The sequence below is a fragment of the Ambystoma mexicanum genome, chromosome 3p (genome assembly GCF_040938575.1).
Source record: "Ambystoma mexicanum isolate Mex_15411 chromosome 3p, UKY_AmexF1_1, whole genome shotgun sequence".
Lineage (NCBI taxonomy): Eukaryota > Metazoa > Chordata > Amphibia > Caudata > Ambystomatidae > Ambystoma > Ambystoma mexicanum.
The window spans coordinates 227,295,647-227,307,646 of NC_090925.1; positions in this window are offsets into that span (position 1 = coordinate 227,295,647).

A 12,000-nucleotide genomic window follows, 5' to 3' on the forward strand; every position below is an offset into this window, starting at 1 on the left:
CATAAGACTGGTTCTTCCTCCAAGCACCACACTGGAGACCAGGTACATTTTGCATGTTTATTCTGCCTGGATGTACACTTGTAGAAGTGTAGTACATACATATCAGCACAGAGAACACTGGCCCATCCACACATCAGGCCAGCTTTCTCCAACTGTGTATGGCCCTCATTAATGGAGCATGCAATTGCAGCATTGTTCACACAATTTTGCAGCTGCAAACACATGCGAGTAGCATGCAGTTCTGCGATGTTAAAAACGACTGAACTAAGGTGCACTACATTGTGAGAGGTCAATTGTTAGTCTAACACACTTTGTTATGGACTGGTGTACCTGGGTGTCATTTGTTTAGCAGTGATTTATTGACTTTGGGTAGGAGTTCCTTAATGGTGCAGTTTGGGAGTGGAGTGCAGGGAGTGGCGCGCGGGGTGCAGTGGGAGTGGCGTGCGGGGTGCGGTACGGGTGGGGCGCGGGGTGCGGTGGGGGTGGCACGTGATGTGCGGTCGGAGTGGTGCGCGGGGTGCGATGGGAATGGGGTGGGGGGCACATTCCTAGTGTTTCGCCCTGGGCACCAAATGGACTAGAAACTGCCCTGCTCGGGCCTGTAACAACGGCCCCGGGGGCATTACCTGGGGGCATTACCTGGGGCGGTATTGGCCCGCCGTCTCGGGTCTTATTGCCTCATTACAGAAACTGTAGTGGCCAAGATAGAATGCCAATCCTTCGTTCTCCGATACTGAGAAAGAAGGATTATAATGCATCTTATAATGCATCCACTCATTGCTACATGCTAATCTTCTATTGGCTGGCAATAGCTTCAAGTTGTCCTGTATCAACAAACAAAACTCAGTCTTACATGTGTGCGTCTGGGTCTCACTAACTGGACTGTCTAGTTTCGGGTGAGGAGACTGAGGAGGAATGGGCGGCTGAGATCAATGAGAAGAAATCTTAGCACGGAGACCTTTGATGAGGGGATGGAGAACATAACGTGGTTGGAAGAGAGAAAGGAGTTACAGGAGAGGGGTACATGGTGGAATGGGGCAGGATGAAAGGGTGAATGAGATAGTAACAAAGTGGAAGAGGAAATTGGATAGAGAGAGTGTGGTTGAAGGGCTATAGGAGAGGGAAAGAGAAGGAGGGGAAGAAAGATAGAGGGAGAGAGAAAGAGATGGAGAGAGAGAAAGAGAGAGAGAGAGAGAGAGAGAGAATGAGAAAGAGAGAGAGAGAGAGAGAGAGAGAGAGAGAGAGAGAGAGAGAGGAATCCAGGGATTTAGGGATGTAGATAAGGATGAATAAAGGGAGGAATACTATGCATGAGGCTAGAACAGAAGAGATAGATGCAGAGAGAGAGAGAGAGAGAGAGAGAGAGAATAGTGAGGGAGGAGACAGAGAGAGAGAGAAGGGGAGTGAGAGGGAGAGAGAACAGAGACAGAGCAAGAAAAGGAGAGAGAGAGAAGAAGGAGATAGCAGAAGGGGGAGTGGACTGGATCAGAAGGTCAGAGGGATGGAATCAGCAATGAATGATAATGGTAATGGGAGAATTGAATAGAAGGACAGGTGTGGTAAGAAGTCAATTAGGTGCAATATGGTAGTCGGGGAGAGATGTAGAGCGAGGTGGGAAAATACATTATTTGAGTAGGGCCAGTGAGAGGCAACAATGGATGGCCAGCTGGTGGATAGGGGGAGGGCATGGTGAGTGGGAGGCGGGAAGAATAACATGAATACGCCCATTAGGGATCTAAAAGGACGGAGACAAGGAAGAGGGGGTCGATAGAGGGAAGGAGGGGCATAGAGAGGATAATACGCTGCCAGAAGGGCATTGGATAAGCAAGACGGAGGTCAGTAATTATTGACAGAGAAGGGTTTGAAAACGTGAGAGATGGAGGGCGGGTGATTAGAGAGAAGAAAGAAATCTACAATTGAACATGTCAGAGACTGGGAAGGCTCTCCCCTCACCAGTATGACACCAATCCCTACCGTTTCTTAGAAAAGCACCATGCGTTTGATCACCAGCCAGACTGTGCCATGTGTGGCCAGAGTGGCCTGTCGCTTTCATGGCAAATCAAAGTGAAGCTTCTCGGCTGATCTGGCTGTCTCCCTCTGCTTAGGCAGCCTTGACATCAATACGAGTTCAGCCAGAGGTCTGCTTGACCAGTTTCCTCTGCATTGATTAAAGAGTCTCTTTAGCAAAATCTCTATTCTATTTTTTCCACACAATTGAATCTGCTGTGAAGCTTTGCTGCAATCAATACCTGCCTCCAGAAGACATCTCTTGAGCAAATTCCTGGGCCATTGTAGGAACCGATGAGGTGCAAAAGGCCATGAGAAGAAAATGTTAGGCGGCTTGAGCAGCAACATGATGATACTTGGAAGAAAGTTATATATGGTCTGCCAGTGAGAGCGTATCACTGCATGTCTGCAGGCCACACTGCCATGTTAGCAAAGTCTATCAGACAGAAATTAAAACTTTGCAAGGACATGCAGGAGGACCGACAGCCTATCATACACCAGTTTAAGGTCAATGCGCACCAGACAGGAAGCAAAGTGACACGCGTGACCAGTGATGCCAGTGGGGCAGACTGAGACATGAGACAGACTGGAGCATAAATCCAAAACAGTGGCAATCCTGCAGGGGGAGTTACATGGGGAGAGGAGTCACATACATCAGGAATGCTGTAACATATTGGCAGTAGGAGATCAACATATGGAATAAACAGAAGCACAAGAACAGAGATGCAGATCAGCGATGGATAATCTGAGACATGCCAACAGTGATGGTGACCAAGGTGTAATGGGTGAAAGAGAGGTAGGGCATCATTCATTTTGGACTAAGGCTCACATGTGTGTTCCAAGAATTGTGAATGAGAGTGTAGCATCATTTGATGACAACGCTTTAGCCATTGTATCACTTACTGACTTGACATGCAGCCCTGTGTGGATGACCAAACAGTCAGGCATTGCGTGCATTATAACAAGTGGGAAAACAAGTTTAGGTTCCTGCATTTTCAAATTAATTTTGGACCAGAGTATGGACGGTTACATGTCTTAATAACGATTAATAAATGTCGACATTTCTCAATAACGAATTACAAATAACGAATTCACGAACAGCTAAATGTATTAAATGGAATGTAAAGTGTCATTATAACGTAATACAAAAAAACGACAGATGGGTATAAACAAATTGCATCGAGGTGCTGGAATTTGAATATAACATCAAATAATTGTTTAAGTTGCCATTTGTACCTGCAAATTATGTTAACCAATATTATGAGAAATTACCGCAGAGTTTAAAAAAAAAGAAAAACAAAGCATTTTCTGGAGCCAATATTGTATTATTTAGAGAAATGGCAACAGGAGGAGGCCACGTTTCCAAAAAATCTATGGAATTGTTTCGAAACAAGTACAAATGAAACAGCCATAACAAATAACTGTTTAGAGGGATGACCCGCTGGAATTAGACACAGCTTCAAAACCAATATTCAAGACCAAAATTCTGACATTGTTCTTGTTTTGCTACATTTAAGAAAGGAACAATCCTTTTTAGGAAATACAGCTAGCGCAGTGCATAGCAAGAGAAACGACTGTAATACACAGAAAAAAGTATAGAGTCTCACAAATGAAAAAGTAGAGGACATGGCATATGTGCATAGCACTGAAATTTGAAATACTGAAAGTTTAACTAAACTTAACAGTAGAAGTCCAAACATCCTCTTTATCCAAGAAACTATTGAAACACAAATGCGATCAAAACCAGCATAGAATCCAGTACCCACTAAATGCATCAGCAACAACCATAACCAGGAAATTAGCCAAAACATGCAAAATATCAGAACATCACCAGAAAAAAAAGAAAATCCAGAGCCTCATTTCCAAATCCAAGGTCTGAAAAATCATGAAATCCAAAAAACGGAAGTTACAAATCCATTGTAAACACACAACACATATTAAAAAAAATAAAAAAAAAACAGATCAAAGAAGAAAAATCCAGTTGTAAAAATGAAGAATCCAGTCTCAATCCATAATCCAGGGAGCATATTTTGAGAAAAACTTCACAAAAAAAAGAAAAACCCATGAAAAATAGGGAAATCCACAAGAACAGGAACTCCAGAAATGCACTCCAAAAGTGCCTAAGGAAGAAGTCCAAAATGCCATCTCAGTTTCCGGTCTATGGAAATGGGAAAAAGCTGTTGAGAGAGTGACACATACTGGCCAAAAAAGATATAGCATTTACCAGAATACATGCTCTATTGTTTAAAGATTGAAAAGTGTACATGTAGATCCATTATAAAGCACATTATATAATACACAGTTCAATAGTAATTTTAAAATTAATTTTTTCAGTTATCCTGCATATTTTCTATCGTTATAATAAATTCACTGAAAATGATGTTGACATTTGTTGTGTCGTTATTAACATTGTGTACCAGGATAAAGATTGTAGATTGTTGTGACCCTGATCTCTGTTGTTTGCAACAAAAGACAATAGTTAGGACTCTGGTCCCTGGCCCACACTGTTATTTCATGCCGCCCGCAAACATCTTTCTGAAAGGTTCACTTGCCATTCGTGAAGCCATCGCAACCGGATCCCATACTGACCGGTGTTCAGTACCTGCATTTCCCTGCCAGTGGCCCTTCTGTGGACCCTTCTCCAGAAAAGCCTTTATTTCACTGTAAGATGCATTTCCTCTAATTCCACTTCATCTTTGGTATTACATTGCTGTCTTGTGAATATGTGCAGGAATGTCACATATGCTGTCCAATGTTGTTGTTTCAGTGTTGCATGTCATTTCCGAATGCTGTTCAATAGCTCGACCTACCTTGCTATGATGAGCATCTCGTTGTTCAAAATGTCGAGCATTTCCCGCACACTAATGCGTCTTGTACCATTTCAGCCGCAGACTGGTTACAGCACTGGCAGTGTGACAAAATGACTTCTGCTATGCAGGAATATAAGAATCGATACTGCGCCCTCCCCACATAATTCTACAGGCCGACAGTGATCCCAAGCATGAAGAAAAAACAGTCATAGCAGTGAGATATACCTCCTTTGCCTTTTTTGGTAACGTGGGCCATGTGAATGCCATACTCTCAGAAGAGGTGTGGGTGTTATCCAGTAGCAACCCAAACAGCAAAGTACAACAGTCCTAAATAAAAGCAATGCCCAATCAAGCTTCTATACAAATGTTTATATGTGAATAAAAAACAGCAGTGTAAAAAATGACTATACAAAAACTAACCCTTGGAAAGAAAAGACAGAGAGAAAACAATGGGCCTCATTACCACCCAGGCGTTAAGGGTTAACGCCGTCGTTAACCCTTAACGCCTGATTCCAATTTTAACGGCTGCTTTTAGCAGCCGTTAAAACCCATGGCGCTAACCCGCCTTGGTGCTAATTACGGCACCGTAATTTACGGTGCCGTAATTAGCGCCTTCCCCACTCCCATTATGCCCTATGGGGCAAAAATGGGAATGGGGAAGGGTAAATGGGAAATGGGGATTTACCGCCTCACTCACCTTGGAATGGGGCGGTAAATCCGACATCCACCATGGTGTAAACGTAGTTTACACCATGGTGGTAAGGTTGGCGTACTTACCGCCTGGGTCGTAACGACCCCCAATATGTAATAGCGCAGCAATCCGGGTATTCAGCGTGGGTGAAAATCAGGCAAGAAGAGCAAAAAGGGATTTTAAAAAGGATATGTTCTTGGGGGGGAATGCAAAAATGACTTAGGTAGTCCCAAGGGCCTCAAAAGAAGGACCATCGGGCAGGGTCAATTCAAAGTACCTTAAGCCAGTGTTTGTTGGTGTTGAGCACGGATTTGAGCAGTTGGTTTGGTGGTTGAATCAGTGTCAAAGGCATTGAATTGAGTTGATCATTAATTCTGGTCTAGCGGGAGCTCATTGCGGCTTTGAGGTGGCATCGAGTAGTGCAGGTCGAATGATTCACCAGGAGTGGTTTGATGATCGAGTGTGTTTTGAGACAATGAGTAGTGCTGGTTTGGGTGGATGAGTGACCCAGTGATCCAGCGGTTTGAGTTGAGCTGCAATGCAAAGTCCTGGTGGTTTGATGCGGCAATTCAATGTTGAGTTGCCAGTGTGCAGGTGCTCGATCCAGACAGGTGACGAGGGACTGTTGGAGAGATAGGATGTCGGGGCATTTAACTGCTGCAAGCATGGTGGTCTGAAGTCGAGGGAGAGCCAAAGACGGCACCAGCAAATCCTGTTAACTTGTTTTAACTCTTGTCCCTTTGTTAACTGTGAGAGTTAACAGTGTGTCGCAGATAGCATCTCACCATGGACCCCCATACTTCCACTTTTCCTGCTGCCCCTGTGCCCACCATGTAGAGCTAAATACACCTCTATGCATTTTCTGTTCTTTTGTTTTATTTTCTGCATAGATTAGGTGGTACTTGCAAAGTTTGATATGTGCATGTGCGTGTTTGTACCTCCTAGATTTGGCAGAAGCACACCTAGCATACTTGTGTGCTACAGTTTGCAACATTTAACCTGGGAAGGAATGCTTTCAGAGTCTGGCTAGAGGAAGCCCACAGCAGCGGAATGCTCCCTGAGGAGCACAGTCTTCAAGCTGTTGCTTGCAAGTACACTCCAGCGTATCCTAATAGAAAAAAAAAAGTCTTGTATTGTGCTTGTAGGCCCCTGAAAGTACACTAAATCAAAGAAATGCAGAGCTTATTTCTGAAGGTAGCCCACTCAGTGTGTAGAGAGTAATACACAGGCTGCGAATGAGATGGAAGACCCCCAGACTGCGGACATCATGACGGAAGTTGAGGAAGAGGAGGCTTGTTGCAGCTGCCTAGCAAAATACTGTCTCTGACTTGCAAAACAGCTCGTACATAAGGAGTGCTTGGAGTGAGAAAGTAGGTCTTCACTCTCTGATTAGAAAGGAGAAGAAAAAGGCACCCTTTGGAACCTTGCACCCTGTTTCCTAGCTTACCATTGAGGAAACAGCTGCGGACCCGTGGTGACGCTCTTTACCTGCCTGCAAACTCTAATGCTGGCTTTTGCCTCTCATTGGTTGGACCAGGACTCAAATCCTGTCTCAGATCCAAGCCAGATGGTTGGCAGGTGTCTGCATCGAATGCCCCTCCTATAAGGTTGTTTGTCTTTCTGGGGTTGTCGGTGTCCTGGAAGTCCTCTTCTCTCATGTTTTCCACTGTCATCACTCTACCTTGAAATCCATTCAGTTGGCCGCCACTTTCGGCTATGCCCCACAACTCCCCCAAATGGCCCTATGTATGTTCTTCAACTACTGCCTAACTGCTTCCTTATCCCAACGACTGGGAAAAGGCAGGCGACATAGCAACACAAGGTAAGCCTTGCCTTTGGATCCCAGTACGCGCATCAGCTGCTAGCACAACCTCATCTTTACCCTCCTAAGCAAGATAACACTGTCTCCTGCTCTCCCTGACGGTAATTGATACATAACCTTTACCCTACGTAATATTCTGCCCCCTCACTCCATCCCTATTTATCATTCTACCAAACTCCGTCTTTGTTGCCCTATGGCCCTGCATCGTACTTCTGCCCCACCAGCAATACACTTGGATGTCGAGGATTGTGAGCACTCTCTGTGTACCCTGTCAACTCTGTATTTGCTAGCTTGACCTGTATACATGATGCAACCCCTTGTACCTCCAGCGTGGCTCCGCCAGACCATGCACATATCTAAATGACCCTGTATACCCAATGTTGTCATAACAAATGTAGCCCTCATACCATGAGACGTGGCTTATTCAACCTGCAAGTTACAAGAATTCCCTGTTTGACCTTTTGCTTTTATGTACACATGATGTTGCCCCCGTACCATTAGGCACGGCTACATCTGTTTATGTTTGCACACCTGCATGTGGCGTGGCACACCCGTGTGTGTCCTGCTTTAGGAAGAAAGTCACTTGCACTTTCTATAACTAGTGCCTTGATGCCTGTAGTTTTGTTGCCCTGCTATAAATATAAACATAAATAAATATGGTTTGTTGGTGGAGGGGGTAATCGAATTCTGCTTACATCGGTTTGCTCAGAAGTAGTTTCCTTAATGGAAAATAAATCTGCTGCACCTCACTTTGCGTCTTTATTTTCCTCCATGTTGTGGCCTGCACCCTCACCCTCAGCAGGCTGTTCAGATGAAAGATGCTTTTAATACTCTAGAAATAACCTAATCTTTCCTCTAAGAGAACTTTGGGTGCAGGGAATAGCCTTTGTCAAAGTGAATTGATCCTTAATAACACTGTCATTATGCATTATTACTGCATACACTGTGCTTAACGTTACATGGCATTTCTCCTAGGAAAAAGAGAACACATGTTCCTTTGTAACTTGTTACTGGCCACATCCACACACACTTGCTAGATTTATTATACTTTTAAAAAAGTGTAGATACAAAATAATTACGTGAATAAAGCTTATTATTTTATTCTTTTTTTTTCTTTAGGTTTTCCGTAAACATAGTTTCGGGATGCATATGTCTGCTTCCATTTTGAACATCTTCGGCATACACCAGGTGTGTCAAAAATCAATTATCTGAGGAATGATCTTGCTTCCACTCCACAGGTGGATCATCAACATGGCCCTCACTGCATGGACCCTCCACTCTGCCACTGTCATCGGCCTGGGTGTGCGTTGTAAAGCGCTGCAGAGAAGCAAGCAGCGACCGAGGTATATACTGAAGGCAGGACTGCCTCTATAATTCCATTTGAAGCATCAGAGGTATGCGAGGAGCTTGCAGCTGAATTAATCAATTCAAGACTTGAAACCAATAGGAAATCCTGGTTATTGTCAAGTACTTGGAAGCCTTTTCTTTTCAGGAACGTAACTCCCCAGGTTCATAGAAAAGGATAAGGAAACCAGAGAAACGGGGATAATTCCCAAGAACCAGCAGAGATGGAACACAGAGAAAGACTGTAGTCCCAGAGGAGCAAGACACGCACAGAAAAGACAGCTGAACGTCCCTGAAGTTCTAATTGGCTGAAGAGAGCTGCTTGTTCCCAGAGTGCTGACAGGCCCAAAAGAGATGACTGGCCCAAGAGATATCAGTGCCCAAGAGCTCTGATTGACCCAAGAGCCTGGAGTCTCCTATTAGCTCTGACTTGTCCAAGACCACGGAATACCCCAAGAGAGCTGACTGGCCTGAGGTCCTTCAGTGGACCAAGTGAGATGAGTGGCCCAAGAGTGCTGAGTAGGCCTAGGAAGCTGAGTGGCCCAAGAAATCTAAGTGGCCCAAGAGAGTTGGGAGACGGGAGATGGACAGCCCTGAGAAATATGGGATGTTAAGGAGAGCTAAGAAGGGGAGCGCTGCCCAAGTGAAACAGACAATCAGAGGATGAAAACACCTGGATGTGTCATTGAGAGTGGGAGATGCACTAAATCCTCACAGCATGGTAATAAGGGAACTATATCCCTATGAGTGAGCTGGGCATAGAGGGATAGAGTGAGCAATAATGTGTTTGATGTGATGTTCTTGAGATGTTGTTAGAAGATTTGTGTTCTATCCCTGGATGATCCTGCTGAGTTGGGAACTATTTACAAGGAACTACTTAATGGCAAGCTGAGTGCTATTTCCACGGGATTGTGTTCAGCGGTGTTAAGAAGTGTGTTGGATGCCATATCGCTGAGACTACCTTCAGAGATTTTAAGAAGTATGTTGGGCGCTATAGCCCGGCTGGGATTGTGTTGAGAGTAAGAACAGTGCAGCATACAATAACCATGAAAGTATGTTACGGTTTCAAACAAGACTATGGGCCTCATTACGAGAATGGAGGTAGTCATGGCGCTATTAGTGCCATGATTAGCTCCAATATCGGTACCGAGTCCGCCCTCGTTCAATGGGGACTTACCGGTCTATTCCGACCTTTGCGGGACCGGTAAGTCCCCATTGAACTAGCCATTCCCTATTACGATTTGAGCCCCCATAGGGCTCAATGGGAAGGGGGAAGGCGTTAATAACGGTACCACAAATTGCGGTACCGTTATTAGCTCTGAAGTCCCTTAACGGGCCCCATCCATAATGCCTGGTAAAACCAGGAGTTAAGGAAGGGACCCGCTAAGGGACCTCAGAATAGGGTGCAAAGGGATTACCGGCACTGATGTCCTTAACGGTGCCCGGTATCCCTTTGCGCCCACCTCATAATGGGGCCCAATGACCTTAAATAAAGAATCAAAATCCTGTATCCCTACAAGACAGGACAACTCTCATGCACCATGGTGTATCCATCACATGCACCTCTTAGAACTGATGAATGCTGCTGAAAGGACTAAAAAAGAAATCCATAAAACGCATTGATAATATTAAGCTGCAATGTAGGCCTGGACACAAGCGATATTCACCATTGCACAGTACACTACCATGCCTTAGACATGCTTGGGACCTCCTAGACAATCCAGGTGCCCACTCGTCATGGCCTGCACCCATGATCAGTGGACTCTATGACAGGGAAATGGTCTTTGGCCATGCCCCAGCAACCTCCGAGTCATCCAATGTGCCCACTGGTCCTGACGTCTGACAATGTCCAGGGAACTCTGTGCATGCCCGAGATCTTCCAAGAGACTACGGAACTAATGTTCACCCCATTTATTAATTTGGCGGCAGGGGGGGTGGCTCAGTGTTCCCACTGAGCATGACTTGGAGTATTGCCCAATAAGGTCTTGTCAAAGGGCATGGCCTAACTCTAGGGATGTGCGAACTGGCTCAAAAAAGAGTTGAGCCCAACTAAATGTGGGGATTTGACTCAGCTCGATATATTCAAACCATTTGGAGCAGGGGCTCAAAATGGTTTGAACGTTGGGACCAGATTTGAAGCTGATGGTATAGATTTGAGTTTGTGATGGTTTGACTCAGCTCGAATACATGTCTTTGGTAATTCTGAATTCTAGGATATTGAGCCAGTGGCCTAGAATTTAGTAAGGAAATTAATTATACAACAGGGACATAAACATGAATGCAAATATGTAAAGCACAGATGATGCACTTGTTTCTCCGGCATTCATTTTAGAAATGTGCAGATCACCCTATCGGCAAGGGTGAGCTGAGCACTTCAGGGGGAATGTGCAGCAGCTCAAAATATGCGCTAGTCCACCCCTTGCATACATTAGTGTCAGGAAAGGGCTTCCGACACATGGGTGCTGAGATCACGTTTCACAATGATGGGCAATTAAAATGCCTGTCATTGCAAAATCTTTTAAAAAAAGAGGTTCTATTCCTCTTTGAGGGACAGAAAGAAAGTGGGAGAACAGTGGTTTATAAAGCGTTTGTTCCATTTAAAATAAAATGCATGATAGGGTCCAAAATGACCCTTTCATGCACTGCCAATCCCATTGCATTTATTCCAAATAGGCGTACGGAATAGTGACAATGTTCGGCACATTTCAAAGATAATTGCATGTGTGGATTCAGGAGGCACTTTGCAATGAACAGAAATGCCCCCTTATTTGTGCAAATGTGGAAAGGGCTGGACAAAGAGCATTTAGATGTGTGGTTCTGTGATGCTCACATTTACATTCTCTTTGATATTAGGGTAAAAGCCTTTCAGGGGAGCTATGCAGCAGTGTCAATGACAATAAGACACTGGCCAGCCACCATGCATACATGTCTGTCTAAATAACAAGCTCTGAGCACCCACATGGGTGCTGGCAGTGCATTTCGTAATTATGGACCTTGAAAAGGCATGTTGCTGTACAATTTAAACAAAACATTTTTTTTTCAAGTTGACTTTTTATTGAAATTTCGATAAACAGCTACACTATAAACAATAGCAACAATTAACAGTCTCGAAAAAGCGTAATCGAAACTTCATTTTCACAATTGCCAAATACCCCCCAATTAAAGAAGAGGAAGGAAGAAAATAACAATTTTCTTTTAATAATAATGCATAATTTCTCCTCCTGTAAGTTGGGTGACCCGTGAGATATAACCCCATCATTAATCTCCCCCAAGCCCTTCAATGATAGAAGCTTCATTAGCTGTGGCCTAAAGAACATGTGTTCACT